This window comes from Spea bombifrons, chromosome 12 (genome assembly GCF_027358695.1).
Source record: "Spea bombifrons isolate aSpeBom1 chromosome 12, aSpeBom1.2.pri, whole genome shotgun sequence".
NCBI lineage: Eukaryota > Metazoa > Chordata > Amphibia > Anura > Pelobatidae > Spea > Spea bombifrons.
This window is the reverse complement of record NC_071098.1, coordinates 31,528,444-31,549,227: the sequence shown is the minus strand read 5'-3', so window position 1 is coordinate 31,549,227 and position 20,784 is coordinate 31,528,444.

The window sequence follows — 20,784 nt, the reverse complement described above, 5'->3', positions numbered from 1 at the left end:
TTCTGACTTCCTCCGCGGTTCTCCATTTAAACCCCTCAGACCTGTTACACCTTGCCTTCTGATGGTAGTCTATGCCTTGTGCCAGCACCCAGATAGCGTTTACTGTTCTGACTCCTGTGTTTGACCTCGGCTAGCTTGACTACGTTGTTTTTAGGTTTTAGGGAGCTTCTAAATGGTCGTTTTGATGTATTAGGGATATTTGAGTTGTTCTACAATATTTTCCTTTTCTGATGTGCTCCAAAACATGCTTTATTTTACAGTCGCCCATTGCCCCCCTCCGAAATACTGGGGCTGCATGAAGACGTGTCATCGGAATTGTGATGAGCTCAGCATTCTAAAGCCGACTTGTACTCTGGAATGCAGATGGGGCTGCGAATGTATCTATGGCTACATTTTTAGATCTGCAGGTTCCAACGTCTGCATACCCTACAGGCAATGCCAGGTCAGATGCCCCACAAACTCCCATTATGAACCCTGTTCATCAGGCATCAAACCGACATGTGCCACTATTGGAAACCCCCAGACCACTGGTGTTAGTATACACTGTGTACCACTATGTGTCTGCAATAAAGGTTTTGTGTTGGTGACTGGGCCCAGAGCAAGATGTCTCCCAGAGAGCACCTGCAAATCTGGGGCTTAATGCATCCAACCCAAGCTCTGTGGAATTGTTTGCCCATCGTCCATTCATGACATCACTGCGCTGTGTTTATGTAATCGCTTTGCTATGCTGCTGACACGCTGTGCCCAGAAATGACATAATTTTGCTTAGTTAGTGACATCACTGCGCTCTGCTCAGCTTTGTTAGTAAGATGGATGTTGTGCTGACATCACTGTACTCTAACATTGATGTCATTGGCGCTAGTGACATCACTTCTTCCTGTTAATGCCTGTAAAAGTAATTTTCATAGAGAATATAAAATAAACACTAATATGTATAAAAGAGTTAACATCTTATATATGGTCGAAAAACACTGTTTTTTGGAAATATTGAAAATATTGGTGGAAAAAACAAATCTTTTATGCTTTATGCAGTTCTTCTATGTGAAATCAGCAATAAACTTGATTAATGATTTATCCGGTTTGTTATCATGTTGTTAAGGATATTGTAACGAGTAAGGTTTTAAAATCCTTTATAACTTCGAGCGTTGAATAATTAATCTAACCAATGATTGTCCTCGATCTTGAAGGGGGGCGGGAGAAACAATTAAATTCTAATTTTAAAGAAAATAAAATCAACCTTCAACCATCAAGGAGAAAAAATACTCTCTAAACAGATTTACAGAATTGTTAACATATTAACATTTCTGAAAATTCCCATCGACGGAAAGTTTCATTTTAGGGAAATTCTGCATGAAATATCCTCAAACTAAAATTACAAAAAACCGCAATTTTCTAGAATGAAAATACACGCTGCTTGGATAAAAAAATGCTAACAAAATATTCAAATTAACATAACCCATCTAATTTCATCATGTAAAAATGCAAAAAAAAAAAAACAAAACAAGGAATGAAACTTTTTGACAACTAAAAAGCAAAAACTTTTTAGATACAAAAATTAATAAAAAAAAATTAAATAAAAATAACTCATGTCCTTTCAAATGTAATTATTTCATGCACAGCAACGGACATTTCTCGGCCTGGTAATGCGACGGGACCGGTTTTCCCTCCGTGCAGCTAATAAAGGCAATTTTCTATAATTATATTTGTAGGAGAAACGCGTCGTCGCCTTCCAAGTTCCTTCCCTGGACAGTATTAGCATATAAACTGGGACAGGAGGAAGAGGTTGAGGTTGGATCTGCCAACCAGGTAATTAACTTATATTTAATTGAGATTGGAAAAGAAGGTCAAACCTTGGTGGCATAAATAAATAAATAAATAAAGAAATCCCGATCTCTCTTTCTATATAATATACACAACGCATTTTGAGGTCTCATTACCCTGACTGAAATCAGAGGAGGTGATACATTTTTTTTTGAGTAATATATTTTAATTGGTGGATTAAAAGTTTTTTCTTTAAAATTATATTTCAAAAACAATATTCCAAAAAATTCTTGTGTTACTGTTACTCACCTGTCCTCGGTTCCCACGTTGCCGCAACAGCCGCCGCGGAGGAGAGGGAGACCCCCTCCAACGCACGGCCACCTCCACAGCAGCCACCACGGAGGAGAGGGAGACCCCCCCTCCAACGCACGGCCACCTCCACTGCAGCCGCCACGGAGGAGAGGGAGACCCCCCCTCCAACGCACGGCCACCTCCACTGCAGCCGCCACGGAGGAGAGGGAGACCCCCCTCCAACGCACGGCCACCTCCATTGCAGCCGCCACGAGGGAGAGGGAGAGGGAGACCCCCCTCCAACGCACGGCCACTTCCGCTGACGTCCTCCGAAGTGCCGCGCAGGAGAGGCAGACCTCCTGGCTCACGGCGTCCGGCTACTGCGCTCCCTAACTGCAGGCCTTTATGAAGGGAGACATCACCACACTCAAAATGGTCGCGATTCACGGACACCGGAAGTGATGTCATGAGGGGCTGATGGGAGATTCTGACTTCCTCCGCCGTTCTCCATTTAAACCCCTCAGACCTGTTACACCTTGCCTTCTGATGGTCGTCTATGCCTTGTGCCAGCACCCAGATAGCGTTTACTGTCCTGATTCCTGTGTTTGACCTCGGCTAGCCTGACTACGTTGTTTTTAGGTTTTAGGGAGCTTCTAAATGGTCGTTTTGATGTATTAGGGATATTTGAGTTGTTCTACAATATTTTCCTTTTCTGATGTGCTCCAAAACATGCTTTATTTTACAGTCGCCCATTGCCCCCCTCCGAAATACTGGGGCTGCATGAAGACGTGTCATCGGAATTGTGATGAGCTCAGCATTCTAAAGCCGACTTGTACTCTGGAATGCAGATGGGGCTGCGAATGTATCTATGGCTACATTTTTAGATCTGCAAGTTCCAACGTCTGCATACCCTACAGGCAATGCCAAGTCAAATGCCCCGCAAACTCCCATTATGAACCCTGTTCATCAGGCATCCAACCGACGTGTGCCACTATTGGAAACCCCCAGACCACTGGTGTTAGTATACACTGTGTACCACTATGTGTCTGCAATAAAGGTTTTGTGTTGGTGACTGGGCCCAGAGCAAGATGTCTCCCAGAGAGCACCTGCAAATCTGGGGCTTAATGCATCCAACCCAAGCTCTGTGGAATTGTTTGCCCATCGTCCATTCATGACATCACTGCGCTGTGTTTATGTAATCGCTTTGCTATGCTGCTGTCACGCTGTGCCCAGAAATGACATAATTTTGCTTAGTTAGTGACATCACTGCGCTCTGCTCAGCTTTGTTAGTAAGATGGATGTTGTGCTGACATCACTGTACTCTAACATTGATGTCATTGGCGCTAGTGACATCCCTTCTTCCTGTTAATGCCTGTAAAAGTAATTCTCATAGAGAATATAAAATAAACACTAATATGTATAAAAGAGTTAACATCTTATAAATGGTCGAAAAACACTGTTTTTTGGAAATATTGAAAATATTGGTGGAAAAAACCCATCTTTTATGCTTTATGCAGTTCTTCTATGTGAAATCAGCAATAAACTTGATTAATGATTTATCCGGTTTGTTATCGTGTTGTTAAGGATATTGTAACGAGTAAGGTTTTAAAATCCTTTATAACTTCGAGCGTTGAATAATTAATCTAACCAATGATTGTCCTCGATCTTGTAGGGGGGCGGGAGAAACAATTAAATTCTAATTTTAAAGAAAATAAAATAAACCTTCAACCATCAAGGAGAAAAAATACTCTCTAAACAGATTTACAGAATTGTTAATATATTAACATTTCTGAAAATTCTCATCGACGGAAAGTTTCATTTTAGGAAATTACTAAAAATAACAAAAAACGCACTTTCTAGAATGAAAATACACGCTGCGTGAATAAAAAAAATATTCAAATTAACGTATCCCAACTAATTTCATCATGTAAAAATGCAAAAAAAACAACAAAAAACAAGGAATGAAATGTTTTGACAACTAAAAAGCAAAAACATTTTAGATACAAAAATTAATAAAAAATATTTAAATAAAAATAACTCATGTCCTTTCAAATGTAATTCATGCACATCAACGGACATTTCTCGGCCTGGTAATGCAACGGGACCGGTTTTCCCTCCGTGCAGCTAATAAAGGCAATTTTCTATAATTATATTTGTAGGAGAAACGCGTCGTCGCCTTCCAAGTTCCTTCCCTGGACAATATTAGCATATAAACTGGGACAGGAGGAAGAGGTTGAGGTTGGATCTGCCAACCAGGTAATTAACTTATAATTAATTGAGATTGGTAAAGAAGGCCAAACCTTGGTGGCATAAATAAATAAATGAATAAATAAATCCCGATCTCTCTTTCTATATAATATACACAACGCATTTTGAGGTCTCATTACCCTGAGTGAAATCAAAGGAGGTGATACATTTTTTTTTGAGTAATATATTTTAAATGGTGGATTAAAAGTTTTTTCTTTAAAATTATGTTTCAAAAACAATATTCCAAAAAATTCTTGTGTTACTGTTACTCACCTGTCCTCAGTTCCCACGTTGCCGCAACAGCCGCCGCGGAGGAGAGGGAGACCCCCCTCCAACGCACGGCCACCTCCACAGCAGCCACCACGGAGGAGAGGGAGACCCCCCCTCCAACGCACGGCCACCTCCACTGCAGCCGCCACGGAGGAGAGGGAGACCCCCCTCCAACGCACGACCACCTCCACTGCAGCCGCCACGAGGGAGAGGGAGACACCCCCTCCACCGCACGGCCACTTCCGCTGACGTCCTCCGAAGTGCCGCGCAGGAGAGGCAGACCTCCTGGCTCACGGCGTCCGGCTACTGCGCCCCCTAACTGCAGGCCTTTATGAAGGGAGACTTCGCCACACTCAAAATGGTCGCGATTCACGGACACCGGAAGTGATGTCATGAGGGCTGATGGGAGATTCTGACTTCCTCCGCGGTTCTCCATTTAAACCCCTCAGACCTGTTACACCTTGCCTTCTGATGGTAGTCTATGCCTTGTGCCAGCACCCAGATAGCGTTTACTGTCCTGATTCCTGTGTTTGACCTCGGCTAGCCTGACTACGTTGTTTTCCTGTATCCTGACCTCGGCTTGTTTATCGTTCATCGGGCTCTTCGGAATCCTGACCTCGGCTTGTTTATCGTTCATCCGGCTCTTCGGAATCCTGACCTCGGCTTGTCTGAACTTGCTCTGTCTTGGAACCCTACCTGACTACGGTGTCTCCTATTTACTTGTACGTGACAGTTACATTTTTTTTTAATAATAGTTAAAATCAGTAAAAAAAAAAAAAAATACATTGAAATATACAGAAGCCAGCTATTTAACCAATGTTGTTAAAATTATATTATATTGCAAATAGTTTTTATGTAAAAATAGGTACAAATCATATTATAATTTTTTTTTCAGAATAGTAAAAATATGTAAAAATGTTATTAAACCACATATTTTAAATAGTGGAGTAAAAAAAAAAAAAAAAGATATTTTATATTTAATATTTTCCATACTTTGCTGGAAAATGTATTTTCAGTCGACAAATAAAACTAGTATTTTATTTTTAAAGATCTAGGGTTTGTAATAATTTAAGACTCTATAACCTCCGTCAGGTTACTAAGTATAAAGGTTCACATGCTTAATCTACAATAAATATGAGTGTTTCTCCTTGACCTTTTTTATTTCTTTTTTTTCTTTTGTAATCAAAACCAGATGCTTTTTACCCACATGTATCATACAAACAAATGACTCAACCTATTACATAACTCCTCATCATGATGATCTCATCAATAAAATCAATCTCTATATCATTTCAGGCATAAAAAGCCATGGCCGGGTCAAACTTCAAGATGCTTGTCCAGCTTCTGATGTTGGGTGAGTAAACCTTCCTCAAAAAATTATGTAAATGTGATAAATGTATTCATCTATAGAAAAAAAAGTCACTTCTACTATGGTCATAGTCTACTATGGCAGCTGATGTTTCTTTTCCTCTTTCTAGTGATGTCTTCTTACTGGATGGGAGAGGTAGAATCCCGAAGTACACGTAAGTGGTTTTAGATCGAAGGAACTTGACTGCCTAGGACTATGGCCACCAAATACAAAATAATAAAAGTAATCACTTAGTCTTGGTGTTGGCCACGGAACAGGACATGATCCTCAGTAGACAACCGAAGAAACCCCAACAGCTTCTGGTCCATTGGGGATCCTTAGGTGGACCTCATGTCTGAGGGATCCTTTGGTTGCCCGCTGGATACTTGTTTATTGGGAGTGTGTTTATGTGTTCGTGAGGAATAGTTGAGACTTTGCACGTTGTTTTAATGCTGTAATGTGCTCCTTAATTCCATCGTTTGATTTTACAGCTCACCGCTGTCCTCCACACCAGTCTTGGACCTGTATGAAGACGTGCTTCCGGAATTGTGAGGAACTCAGGGAGATAATTGCTTTCTGTAGTCATGAATGCGTATTCGGCTGTGAATGTGACGATGGCTACGTTTTTACATCGGAAAACTCCACAGAATGCGTACGTTATGATGAATGCAAAGTCACGTGCCCCCCAAACATGCGTTACAACCCCTGCTCTTTGGGCTTGGAGCCTAGATGTGACACTCTGGGAAACGAGCAGGCCGTTCCTGCTCCTAATCGCTGTATCCCTCAATGCGTCTGTGAAAAAAGTTTTGTCTATGTTGTAAAACCTGTACCTGGATGTATGCCGGAGAGCGACTGCCCTGTCAGTAGTTAATACACTGATGGGATTGAAATTATATTTTACCCAAACTTTACCTTATGACATAAACACAATTTCTGCTTCCCTACTGCCTGCTCATGACATCACTGCCCTGTGCTTATGTAATCTCTTTGCTATGTCACTGACGCGCTGTGTACTGATATTACATCACTGCTTTACTTCTGGTGTTGCTCTGTTTTGCTAGTTACATGACCGTGCTTTTCTAATGACATCATCATGGTGTATTAATGACATCATTCTTCTTATAACTGATTGTTGCTTCTGATAACACCGTACCTGTCCCTAACATTGTTGTTAGTGACATCACTTCTCTCTGTTATCGTCAGCGATATTAACCAATTAAAGCCTTTTTATAGAGAATTATATGTGACTCCTCCTCCTTTTGAGAGAAAAAAATAAATTTTGAGCAAAATTCACCCCTAAAATGAATGAAGGCTTTTTCATAACTTATCTTGGAATGTTCCATTACCTGAGATGTGATCACGTTTGATGATAACGAGTGTTTTGCATGAAAATACCGGGAAAAATATATAACTCTGGTCAGTTCTCCGATGTAACGGCAACAATAAAATATTTCAATCTATTTTCTGCTTTATTATTGCGTTCTCTGAAGATAAGGTTTTAAAATCCATCTTAACTACCTTATGCCACACGGGAACTTAGGAAACCAATTGATGTGATGTAGTTATGACATCATATTACAACATGACATGTGACTACAACTGCTTCAAAAAACTAATTAAGATTGTTCATCAATTCTGCTGGTAAAAGCAAAACTTAAACATAAGACTTTAACTGAACCCAGCCCTGAACACCATCCATCGTTTGGGTTCTTACTTATGGTTTTTGAGATCACGCACATGGTTATCGACAAAGTGTTAGAACAAACACACCGGGGCCGGCTTTAACAAAGATTAAAGGGTCGGCTGTCCATTGGGTCCTATAACATCCACCCTAGACTAGGAGTTTAGGTATGAGGGTTGGCGTGGAGTGTAACTTGCCCCATCAAATACACAGGACACTGAATTATTGAGTGTAAGTTTTCTATATTTATTTATATATTTATATTTTTCCATATTTATATTCATGGGAAGTCATCACCCATCATTATCTCCCAAGCGTCTCCCTTGGATGGTATCTACAAATAAAGTGGGGCAGTTTGATTGATACGCCTAATTTTTTTGTTTTCACGGAGGGTGAGGTTGGACCTGTCAATCGGGGCAATTAATGTATCAATAATAATAATAATCATAATAATAATAATAATACCAGAATGTGAACTGCCCAATGTTTTGTTCAATGAGATTGCAAAATCAAGTAAAACCCAACTGGAAAGGCCAATAGAGGTAAACAGATCACTCTCGATAAGTAGATATCCAACGCGTTTTGGGCTTTGGTAACGCCCAATGAAATCAGAAGAGGTCAGTCCAGGTCCTTCTCTCTTACAGAAGGTGCAATTAAATGGCCGATACTAATAATTAAAATCGTGAAATATGATTGCAACATAAAGTCAAACCCAATGAATGAAACAAACCGCAGTAAACAGTTCGAACGCTCTCTCTCTCTCTCTCTCTATATATATATATTTTTATACGGCGTGTTTGGAGGTTTCATTACTAAGAGTGAAATCAGAAGAGGTGAGTACCTGGGCTTCTCCCTCGTGGAAGGTGCAATTGAAAGTATTATATATATATATATATATATATATACACATACATATATATTTATATGTATGTACCGTATTTGCTCGATTATAAGACGAGGTTTTATTCAGAGCAAATGCTCTGAAAAATACCCCTCGTCTTATAATCGAGGTCGTCTTCTAATCAGACCTCAAAATGTCTGCTGGGGCCATGCTACTTACCGGGCTTTGATCGCGAGCAGCAGGAGAACAAGAAGCTAGCAGCGTGTCACATAACTCTGCCTCCCCCTCCTTCCTCTGGGGGCGGGGCCAGAGAAGTTGCATGCACAGCCGGGACCCTGCAGAAGTCTTCGAGTGGGAGATCTGCAGTTCAGGTAAGGGGGTGGGGGAGGGTTTTTGTGATTAATGTGTGAAGTATGTGTGATTAATGGAATGAATGAGTATTTAAATGTTTGTGAATGAGTGTGTGTTAGTATGGATGTGTAAGGGTGGTGGTGGTGGTAGCATAGCATAGGGAGGCTGTACTCACACCCCTATCATCCTCAGGTTCCAGCATGTACTGGCTGCCTTGGCTTGATAGGAGTGTGATTGCTGTTAGCAGAGAGATATATATATATATATATATATATATATATATATATATATATATATATACCTCCAGAAATGCCTTTTAACCCCCTATATGCCACTCTGCCCCATGATATGCCTTTTAACCCCATATATGCCACTCTGGCATATAGGGGATTAAAAGGCATATCATGGGGCAGAGTGGCATATAGGAGGGTATAAGACATTTCTGGAGGCAGAGTGGCATATAGAGGGTTAAAAGGCACATCATGGGGCAGAGTGGCAAATAGGGGGTATAAGGCATTTCTGGGGGTAACCCTGGGGGCAGATGTGCATAACTGGGGGGGCAGGTTGGCAAATAAAAGGAAATAAAAAAATATATTTTTCTCAATCATAGCTTTTATTAAATATGAAAATATTGTTTACATGAATTAATATTTACTAGTAAAACTTTTTTTTCCTATAGGGTAGTCTTATATTCAGGCTTTTTGTTTTTTTCCTAAATTAATATTTAGATTTTGGGGGGTCGTCTTATAATCAGGGTCGTCTTATAATCGAGCAAATAAGGTATATTATATGTGTATATTATATATATATGTTTATGTATATATACATATATATATATATATATGTATAATATATATGTGTAAATTATATAATATATATATCTATATATATAGTAGGGGACAGCTCACGCATGGGGCGGCAATGACAGTGTCACACAGGTTTCAAACGTAAAAGCGTGTTTATTTAGATGTTGTAGTCACAGAGCACCTTGTAAACAAAACAAACTATAAGCCTGTCCGGCTCTAACTAAACATCCGGATAGCTCTCTAGCAGCCTAAGGTCTGACGCAAAGCAAAGTAACAGGTTTTGCATGGGGTAAAGCTTCATACCTGGTGGGCTTCATACCTGGTGGGCTTCATACCTGGTGGGCCGCAGCGCTGGCTGTAGCTGCTCCTTCATTCAGTTTCTCCTTTCCCTTCAAACCTAACAGCCCTCTCTTTTAAGGCTTCCTCCCCAGTAATGAGCTTAGGAAGCCTCACCTGAGGGCACCTGGGTTACCTACTGTGCCTGGCTGAGGTAACCAGGTGAGATATATATCCCATCAACCACTCTCCCATACACTTTACCACAATATATATATATATATATATATATATATATATATATATATATATATATTATATTAAATATGTAATATACTTTTATATATAATTATAAAGGTGGCACTGAAATAAATAAATGGGATTTATTGGGTAAGATGCAGTAAAGTGAGAATTTGTATTATATTATATTTTTTATATATATTTATTTTATTATTATTATTATTTAATTATTGTGTTTATTATTATGATATACTCAAGTCTTCAAGGTGAAGTAAAATTATATTATAAAAAAAAATTCTGTCTTTTTCAGATTTTACTATTTTACTGACTTGATCCAACCAACAAAGGTACGTCAATATTACCAAAAAAATGTTACTTTAAACTTTTTGCGGCAGCTCCACCTGTAATATTTATTATTATTATCATTATTATTACTATTTTTATTATTTTGGGGGTTTTTTTGTAACTCTTTGAACAACTGTCTATTACTCAATGCATCTGCCTCGATAACGTGCCTCATCGCACATCATCAAGTCAGATAAATCTCATTATCTCGTTTCAGACACAAAAAGCCATGGCCCTGTCCAACTTTAATATATTGGTGAAACTTGTGATGTTGAGTGAGTACGCAATAAATGACACAAATTCCATAAAATTCATACTTCTATATAAAGCGTCATGGACACTACGGTAACCTATTTTTCTGATCTGTCTAGTGATGTTTTCTTACTGGATCGGAGAGGTGAAATCTCAAGAACAAAGTAAGTGATATTAGCTGTAGATTTAAAGAATCATTCTATAAAATTTATATTTTAAATTTTCTTATGTATATTATTTTTAATTTATAATGTATTTTATTTTTATATGTTTATTTTTATATTTATTTTTAATGTGCATTTACCGCATGCAGATTGCAGTTTAGTTATTGAAGTTCCTCTGTCTGATTTAAGCTCCTCCCCCAGCTGCCCCTACTGAAACCAGGAAGTAGTCGTGTGTACACTCCATGCACATGCTCAGTAGCATGAAATCAGACAGCCAATCATCTGTATGCTAGTAAAAACCCATGTTCAGATAGCAGACATGTCACTGGCTGCTGCTACTCCCAACGATGTCAATGGAGAGTTCTACTGAGCATGTGCAAGAAGCATACTTAGGTATGCTTCCTGTTTCCAGTAGATTTAGACTTAATGAGAACTTAAAGCTGCCCGCAGGAAATGATGTTAAGTTGTGGTTTTCATGTATTTAGGATTATGTGACTCATTCTAGGATATTTAAACTTTCTAAACCGTTCCTATATACCATTTTTTTTACTTTACAGGTCTCCCCTGCCCCCCTGACAAGGTTTGGGGCTGCATGAAGACGTGTCGTCGGAATTGTGATGAGCTCAGCGATTTAACTCCTGTTTGCAGTTTTATATGTAACCGGGGATGTGAATGTAAGGAAGGCCTGATCTTAAAATCTAAATATTCCCAAGTTTGCGTACCATATAACCAATGCCAAGTCAACTGCCCCCGAAACATGCATTACGACCCCTGCTCCCCTGGTCCTCGCCCTACATGTGAACCCTTGTTAACCCCCCACCATATTCCAGCCCCCTGTGTCCCACAATGCGTCTGTAAGGAAGGTTTTGTCTTTGTTGAAAAACCGGTAGCCAGATGTATCCCAAAGAGTGCCTGTCCTCTCAAGGGTTAATACATTAAATCCATGACCTGCTCGTCATCCTATGACATAAATCCTACTGCGGTGCACCAGTAAGGAAATTGCTTCATTAATCTTTGCTTATGACATCACAGTGCTGTGTTTATGTAATCACTGAGCTGTGACCTCCTTATTTAATGGAATCACAATGTTGTGCTTTTTGCTCTGTTCAGCTTCACTGTGCATGATCATGATGCTGTTATGACATCACTGATTATTGTTGCTGATATCACTATACCGCCTCATTTTTATGACATTGCCGCTCTTTGTTATTGTCTGTCTAAACTGCATTAAAGTAAAAAGAAATACGAAGCGTGTCTCTCTTATTTCATAATTTCCCTTTTTAATTTATTGAGGTTCATTTTTCTCACTGTATTAGCCTCTACCACTTCTACCGGGAGGCTGCTCCACTGATCTGCTATCATCCAATCATGATGGAATTAAGCCAACTGATTTTATGGATTGAGATATGGAATATCTCAATCAGATGAAGGCAAAATAAAATCAAGCTTGTGCCCGTTTGCTACGTTCCCCAACTCATGAATGTAGTAAGAAGCAAAAATGATGGTTTTGGGGACATTGACCAGTTTGCAGAAGAAGACCTCGTTAGCTTTAAGGAATTTGATTGTGTTTTTGTTGCTTAATGCTCCTGAGTTTCATAATCAGGCATCTGGCACACACCAGTAATTACATAACACGTTCCACGCGGTGATGAGATTACAAAATACATTGAAAAGCAACTATTGTATCAAGTCGATGTGGACGCGTCGCCCGTTGTCTACATATAGAACACGCTTAGGGTTTTCACTGCCCAGAGTGAAATCGAACCAGGTGAGTACGCGTTCTTTTATATCGTGTATTTGAAGGACTTTTTGGAGCTCTGTAATTGTTTCGGGGCAAGACACCCTTTTTTTGACAATGTAATAATGCGTTATTTTATAAGACCAAGTCTTCTTCACCATTAAAAATGAGGCTTCTTTAAAAAATAGAATCGGAGAGATTGGATTCTTAGAATTCTGTTTGTTCCAAGATTCCAAAAATGTCCTAACCGTTGTATTTGATTTCCGGTAGGAAAATAATTATATTTTATTATTTTAATTATTTACTGTATCCAAAACAATGACACTAATTATTACTTAGGATAAATTAACTAAATGCCACCCCTATAATGAAGCTTTAACCTCTTGTATTTTGCGAGGAAACCTACTCAATGCCTTCAATGGAACTGCCGTCTTCCCAAACAATCACCTCATTCTAATTACAGTCTCTTATGGGATTCTCCGATTAGAGGTCTCACATGAGCCATATTTCTTTCCAGAAATTAACAGCCATTGCTGAGTGGGAGTTTTTCAGCGAAGGTCATCATATTGTGTGAGTAAAGACCTTCGTACAAACGTATCCAATGCATGGACAATAAGTCAAGAAACGTTTCGCTGATATCTTTCATCTCCTTTCTAGTGATGTCTCCTTGTTGGATGGGAAAAGCTGGCTCACAAGGTACGCAATCTCACCTCTACCTTAGATTTCACGGGAGGCGGAAACAATGATGGCGGCTCAGACCTCCTTCTCGAACCAAACATGGAATGGTCTACATGTAACAGAGACCGAGAAAGAAGGCCGCATTAAAATACTCTGTAAACCAGGAGTGGTGACCAGGAAGCTCTCCAGCTTTTGTGAAACTACAGACAACAACAGACTTAATGACATGAATCTTGAGAAATGTATCTTCACAATTACCTGGAAAGCTACCTGGTATCTGCCTTCAAATAAAGAGTTACCCAACCCATCGCATGATCAGTCATATGAAGATCTCGATCCTTGGGAAGAACTTGAAGAAGAAGGCAGGTAGTAAGAATTAGTGTAGGTAGTAACTAGTTTATTAACTAGAACTTTGATCTTTTACGTCATCTCACGACGGGTCGAGGTGGGGAAAAAGGAAGTTAGTGGTCCTTGGTGTTCAATGCCTAATCTGTTAAAAATGTTGGTGATCAACCAGCACAGATGGTGGAACTCAAGTAAATGTTTTTTCTTTACAATTATATTTTAAAAAACAATATTATAATAATATTCCAAATTTCTTTTTGTGTTACATTTTTTTTAGAATAGTAAAAATTTGTAAAAAAAAATATACAGAAGCCAATGGAGTTAAAATTATATTATCTTCCTAATATTTTTTATGTAAAATCCTCATCATGATGATCTCATCAATAAAATCAATCTCTGTATCATTTCAGGCATAAAAAGCCATGGCCGGGTCAAACCTCAAGATGTTTATCCAGCTTCTGATGTTGGGTGAGTAAACCTTCCTCAAAAAATTAAGCAAATGCGATAAATGTATTCATCTATGGGAAAAAAAAGTCACTTCTACTATGGTCATAGTCTACTATGGCAGCTGATGTTTCTTTTCCTCTTTCTAGTGATGTCTTCTTACTGGATGGGAGAGGTAGAATCCCAAAGTGCACGTAAGTGGTTTTAGATCGAAGGAACTTGACTGCCTAGGACTATGGCCACCAAATACAAAATAATAAAAGTAATCACTTAGTCTTGGTGTTGGCCACGGAACAGGACATGATCCTCAGTAGACAACCGAAGAAACCCCAACAGCTCCTGGTCCATTGGGGATCCTTAGGTGGACCTCATGTCTGAGGGATCCTTTGGTTGCCCGCTGGATACTTGTTTATTGGGAGTGTGTTTATGTGTTCTTGAGGAATAGTTGAGACTTTGCATGTTGTTTTAATGCTGTAATGTGCTCCTTAATTCCATCGTTTGATTTTACAGCTCACCGCTGTCCTCCACACCAGTCTTGGACCTGTATGAAGACGTGCCACCGGAATTGTGAAGAACTCAGCGAGCTAATTGTTGCCTGTACTCAAGAATGCGGATTCGGCTGTGAATGTGACGATGGCTACATTTTTAGATCGAAAAACTCCAAAGAATGCGTACGTTATGATGAATGCAAAGTCACGTGTCCCCCAAACATGCATTACAACCCCTGCTCGTTGGGCTTGGAGCCTAGATGTGACACTCTGGTAAACGCACAGGCCATTCCTGCTCCTAATCGCTGTATCCCTCAATGTGTCTGTGATGAAGGTTTTGTCTTTGTTTTAAAACCTGTACCTGGATGTATGCCGGAGAGCGACTGCCCTGTCAGTAGTTAATACACTGATGGGATTGAAATTATATTTTACCCAAACTTTACCCTATGACATAAACACGATTTCTGCTTCCCTACTGCCTGCTCATGACATCACTGCCCTGTGTTTATGTAATCTCTTTGCTATGTCACTGACACGCTGTGTACTGATATTACATCACTGCTTTACTTCTGGTGTTGCTCTGTTTTGCTAGTTACATGACCGTGCTTTTCTAATGACATCATCATGGTGTATTAATGACATCATTCTTCTTATAACTGATTGTTGCTTCTGATAACACCGTACCTCTCCCTAACATTGTTGTTAGTGACATCACTTCTCTCTGTTATCGTCAGCGATATTAACCAATTAAAGCCTTTTTATAGAGAATTATATGTGACTCCTCCTCCTTTTGAGAGAAAAAAATAAATTTTGAGCAAAATTCACCCCTAAAATGAATGAAGGCTTTTTCATAACTTATCTTGGAATGTTCCATTATCTGAGATGTGATCACGTTTGATGGTAACGAGTGTTTTGCATGAAAATACCGGGAAAAATATATAACTCTGGTCAGTTCTCCGATGTAACGGCAACAATAAAATATTTCAATCGATTTTCTGCTTTATTGTTGCGTTCTCTGAAGATAAGGTTTTAAAATCCATCTTAACTACCTTATGCCACACGGGAACTTAGGAAACCAATTGATGTGATGTAGTTATGACATCATATTACAGCATGACATGTGACTACAACTGCTTCAAAAAACTAATTAAGATTGTTCATCAATTCTGCTGGTAAAAGCAAAACTTAAACATAAGACTTTAACTGAACCCAGCACTGAACACCATCCATCGTTTGGGTTCTTATGGTTTTTGAGATCACGCACATGGCTATCGACAAAGTGTTAGAACAAACACACGGGGGCCGACATTATAGTTAATATATTAAAATTTCTGAAAATTCTCATCGACGGAAAGTTTAATTTTAGGGAAATTCTGCATGAAATATCCTCAAACTAAAATTACAAAAAAACGCACTTTTCTAGAATGAAAATACACGCTGCTTGGATAAAAAAATGCTAACAAAATATTCAAATTAACGTATCCCAACTATTTTCATCATGTAAAAATGCAAAAAAAAAACAAAACAAGGAATGAAACTTTTTGACAACTAAAAAGCAAAAACTTTTTAGATAGAAAAATTAATAAAAAAAAATTAAATAAAAATAACTCATGTCCTTTCAAATGTAATTATTTCCCTTTCATGCACATCAACGGACATTTCTCGGCCTGGTAATGCGACGGGACCGGTTTTCCCTCCGTGCAGCCAATAAAGGCAATTTTCTATAATTATATTTGTAGGAGAAACGCGTCGTCGCCTTCCAAGTTCCTTCCCTGGAGAATATTTGCATATAAACTGGGACAGGAGGAAGAGGTTGAGGTTGGATCTGCCAACCAAGTAATTAACTGATATTTAATTGAGATTGCAAAAGAAGGTCAAACCTTGGTGGCATAAATAAATAAATAAATCCCGATCTCTCTTTCTATATAATATACGCAACGCATTTTGAGGTTTCATTACCCTGAGTGAAATCAGACGAGGTGAGTACATCTTGGAGAAGGTACGGTTTGATGACAAGGACTTCATCGGGAATAAAATATACAAAAATTTTTTTAAAAAATTACCTGCAGGGAGGGGAAGCCCCCAGTCCGGAGTTGCTCTTTACCAAGAGCCCAGCTCCAAAGTATATGTAAAAAAATAAAAGTAATATAATTTAGTATATTAAAGTCCCTGTTTTTTGTTTTTTTTTGCATTAAATCAATTTTTTTTCATAAACATATAACATATAACATAAAAACAACATAAATATACATAGATGGGTTTTTTTTGAGTAATATATTTTAAATGGTGGATTAAACGTTTTTTTCTTTAAAATTATTTTTCAAAAACAATATTATATTCCAAAAATTGTTTGTGTTACATTTTTTTTAGAATAGTTAAAATCAGTAAAAAAAAAAATTAAAATAAATTACATTGAAATATACAGAAGCCAGCTATTTAACCAATGGTGTTAAAATTATATTGTATTGCAGATATTTTTTATGTAAAAATAGGTACGAATCATATTATAATTTTTTTTTTCAGAATAGGAAACCACATATTTTAAATAGTGGAGTAAAAAAAAAGATATTTTATATTTAATATTTTCCAGACTTTGCTGTTTATGCAAATATATTTTCAGTCAACAAATAAAAATAGTATTTTATTTTTAAAGATCTAGGGTTTGTAATAATTTAAGACTCTATAACCTCCGTCAGGTTGCTAAGGTTCACATGCTTAATCTACAATAAATATGAGTGTTTCTCGTTGACAGATGTCTCTCCTATCCAATGACGGAGACCCTGCAGATGAAGACGGGTCCTAAACAGAGGCTTAAACTTTTTTATTTCTTTTTTTTCTTTTGTAATCAAACTTCCAGATGCTGTTTACCCACGTGTATCATACAAACAAATGACTCAACCTATTACATAACTCCTCATCATGATGATCTCATCAATAAAATCAATCTCTGTATCATTTCAGGCATAAAAAGCCATGGCCGGGTCAAACTTCAAGATGCTTGTCCAGCTTCTGATGTTGGGTGAGTAAACCTTCCTCAAAAAATTATGTAAATGTGATAAATGTATTCATCTATAGAAAAAAAAGTCACTTCTACTATGGTCATAGTCTACTATGGCAGCTGATGTTTCTTTTCCTCTTTCTAGTGATGTCTTCTTACTGGATGGGAGAGGTAGAATCCCAAGGTGCACGTAAGTGGTTTTAGATCGAAGGAACTTGACTGCCTAGGACTATGGCCACCAAATACAAAATAATAAAAGTAATCACTTAGTCTTGGTGTTGGCCACGGAACAGGACATGATCCTCAGTAGACAACTGAAGAAATCCCAACAGCTTCTGGTCCATTGGGGATCCTTAGGTGGACCTCATGTCTGAGGGATCCTTTGGTTGCCCACTGGATACTTGTTTATTGGGAGTGTGTTTATGTGTTCTTGAGGAATAGTTGAGACTTTGCCCGTTGTTTTAATGCTGTAATGTGCTCCTTAATTCCATCGTTTGATTTTACAGCTCACCCCTGCCCTCCACACCAGTCTTGGACCTGTATGAAGACGTGCTACCGGAATTGTGAAGAACTCAGCGAGCTAATTGTTCCCTGTACTCAAGAATGCGGATTCGGCTGTGAATGTGACGATGGCTACATTTTTGAATCAAAAAACTCCAAAGAATGTGTACGTTATGATGAATGCAAAGTCACGTGTCCCCCAAACATGCATTACGACCCCTGCTCGTTGGGCTTGGAGCCTAGATGTGACACTCTGGTAAATGCGCAGGCCATTCCTCCTCCTAATCGCTGTATCCCTCAATGTGTCTGTGATGAAGGTTTTGTCTTTGTTGTAAAACCTGTACCTGGATGTATCCCGGAGAGCGACTGCCCTGTCAGTAGTTAATACACCGATGGGATTGAAATTATATTTTACCCAAACTTTACCTTATGACATAAACACGATTTCTGCTTCCCTACTGCCTGCTCATGACATCACTGCCCTGTGTTTATGTAATCTCTTTGCTATGTCACTGACACGCTGTGTACTGATATTACATCACTGCTTTACTTCTGGTGTTGCTCTGTTTTGCTAGTTACATGGCCGTGCTGTTCTAATGACATCATCATGGTGTATTAATGACATCATTCTTCTTATAACTGATTGTTGCTTCTGATAACACCGTACCTCTCCCTAACATTGTTGTTAGTGACATCACTTCTCTCTGTTATCGTCAGCGATATTAACCAATTAAAGCCTTTTTATAGAGAGTTATATGTGACTCCTCCTCCTTTTGAGAGAAAAAAATAAATTTTGAGCAAAATTCACCCCTAAAATGAATGAAGGCTTTTTCATAACTTATCTTGGAATGTTCCATTATCTGAGATGTGATCACGGTTGATGATAACGAGTGTTTTGCATGAAAATACCGGGAAAAATATATAACTCTGGTCAGTTCTCCGATAAAATATTTCAATCTATTTTCTGCTTTATTATTGCGTTCCCTGAAGATAAGGTTTTAAAATCCATCTTAACTACCTTATGCCACACGGGCCACATAGGAGTTTAGGTATGAGGGTTGGCGTGGAGTGTAACTTGCCCCATCAAATACACAGGACACTGAATTATTGAGTGTAAGTTTTCTATATTTATTTATATATTTATATTTTTCCATATTTATATTCATGGGAAGTCATCACCCATCATTATCTCCCAAGCGTCTCCCTTGGATGGTATCTACAAATAAAGTGGGGCAGTTTGATTGATACGCCTAATTTGTTTTGTTTTCACGGAGGGTGAGGTTGGACCTGTCAATCGGGGCAATTAATGTATCAATAATAATAATAATCATAATAATAATAATAATAATAATACCAGAATGTGAACTGCCCAATGTTTTGTGCAATGAGATTGCAAAATCAAGTAAAACCCAACTGGAAAGGCCAATAGAGGTAAACAGATCACTCTCGATAAGTAGATATCCAAGTAGATATCAGAAGAGGTCAGTCCAGGTCCTTCTCTCTTACAGAAGGTGCAATTAAATGGCCGATACTAATAATTAAAATCGTGAAATATGATTGCAACATAAAGTCAAACCCAATGAATGAAACAAACCGCAGTAAACAGTTCGAACGCTCTCTCTCTCTCTATATATATATTTTTATACGGCGTGTTTGGAGGTTTCATTACTAAGAGTGAAATCAGAAGAGGTGAGTACCTGGGCTTCTCCCTCGTGGAAGGTGCAATTGAAAGTATTATATATATATATATATACACATACATATATATTTATATGTATGTACCGTATTTGCTCGATTATAAGACGAGGTTTTATTCAGAGCAAATGCTCTGAAAAATACCCCTCGTCTTATAATCGAGGTCGTCTTCTAATCAGACCTCAAAATGTCTGCTGGGGCCATGCTACTTACCGGGCTTTGATCGCGAGCAGCAGGAGAACAAGAAGCTAGCAGCGTGTCACATAACTCTGCCTCCCCCTCCTTCCTCTGGGGGCGGGGCCAGAGAAGTTGCATGCACAGCCGGGACCCTGCAGAAGTCTTCGAGTGGGAGATCTGCAGTTCAGGTAAGGGGGTGGGGGAGGGTTTTTGTGATTAATGTGTGAAGTATGTGTGATTAATGGAATGAATGAGTATTTAAATGTTTGTGAATGAGTGTGTGTTAGTATGGATGTGTAAGGGTGGTGGTGGTGGTAGCATAGCATAGGGAGGCTGTACTCACACCCCTATCATCCTCAGGTTCCAGCATGTACTGGCTGCCTTGGCTTGATAGGAGTGTGATTGCTGTTAGCAGATTATATATATATATATATACCTCCAGAAATGCCTTTTAACCCCCTATATGCCACTCTGCCCCATGATATGCCTTTTAACCCCCTATATGCCACTCTGGCATATAGGGGATTAAAAGGCATATCATGGGGCAGAGTGGCATATAGGAGGGTATAAGACATTTCTGGAGGCAGAGTGGCATATAGAGGGTTAAAAGGCACATCATGGGGCAGAGTGGCAAATAGGGGGTATAAGGCATTTCTGGGGGCAGAGTGGCAACCCTGGGGGCAGATGTGCATAACTGGGGGGGCATGTTGGCAAATAAAAGGAAATAAAAAAATATATATTTTTCTCAATCATAGCTTTTATTAAATATTAAAATATTGTTTACATGAATTAATATTTACTAGTAAAACTTTTTTTTCCTATAGGGTAGTCTTATATTCAGGCTTTT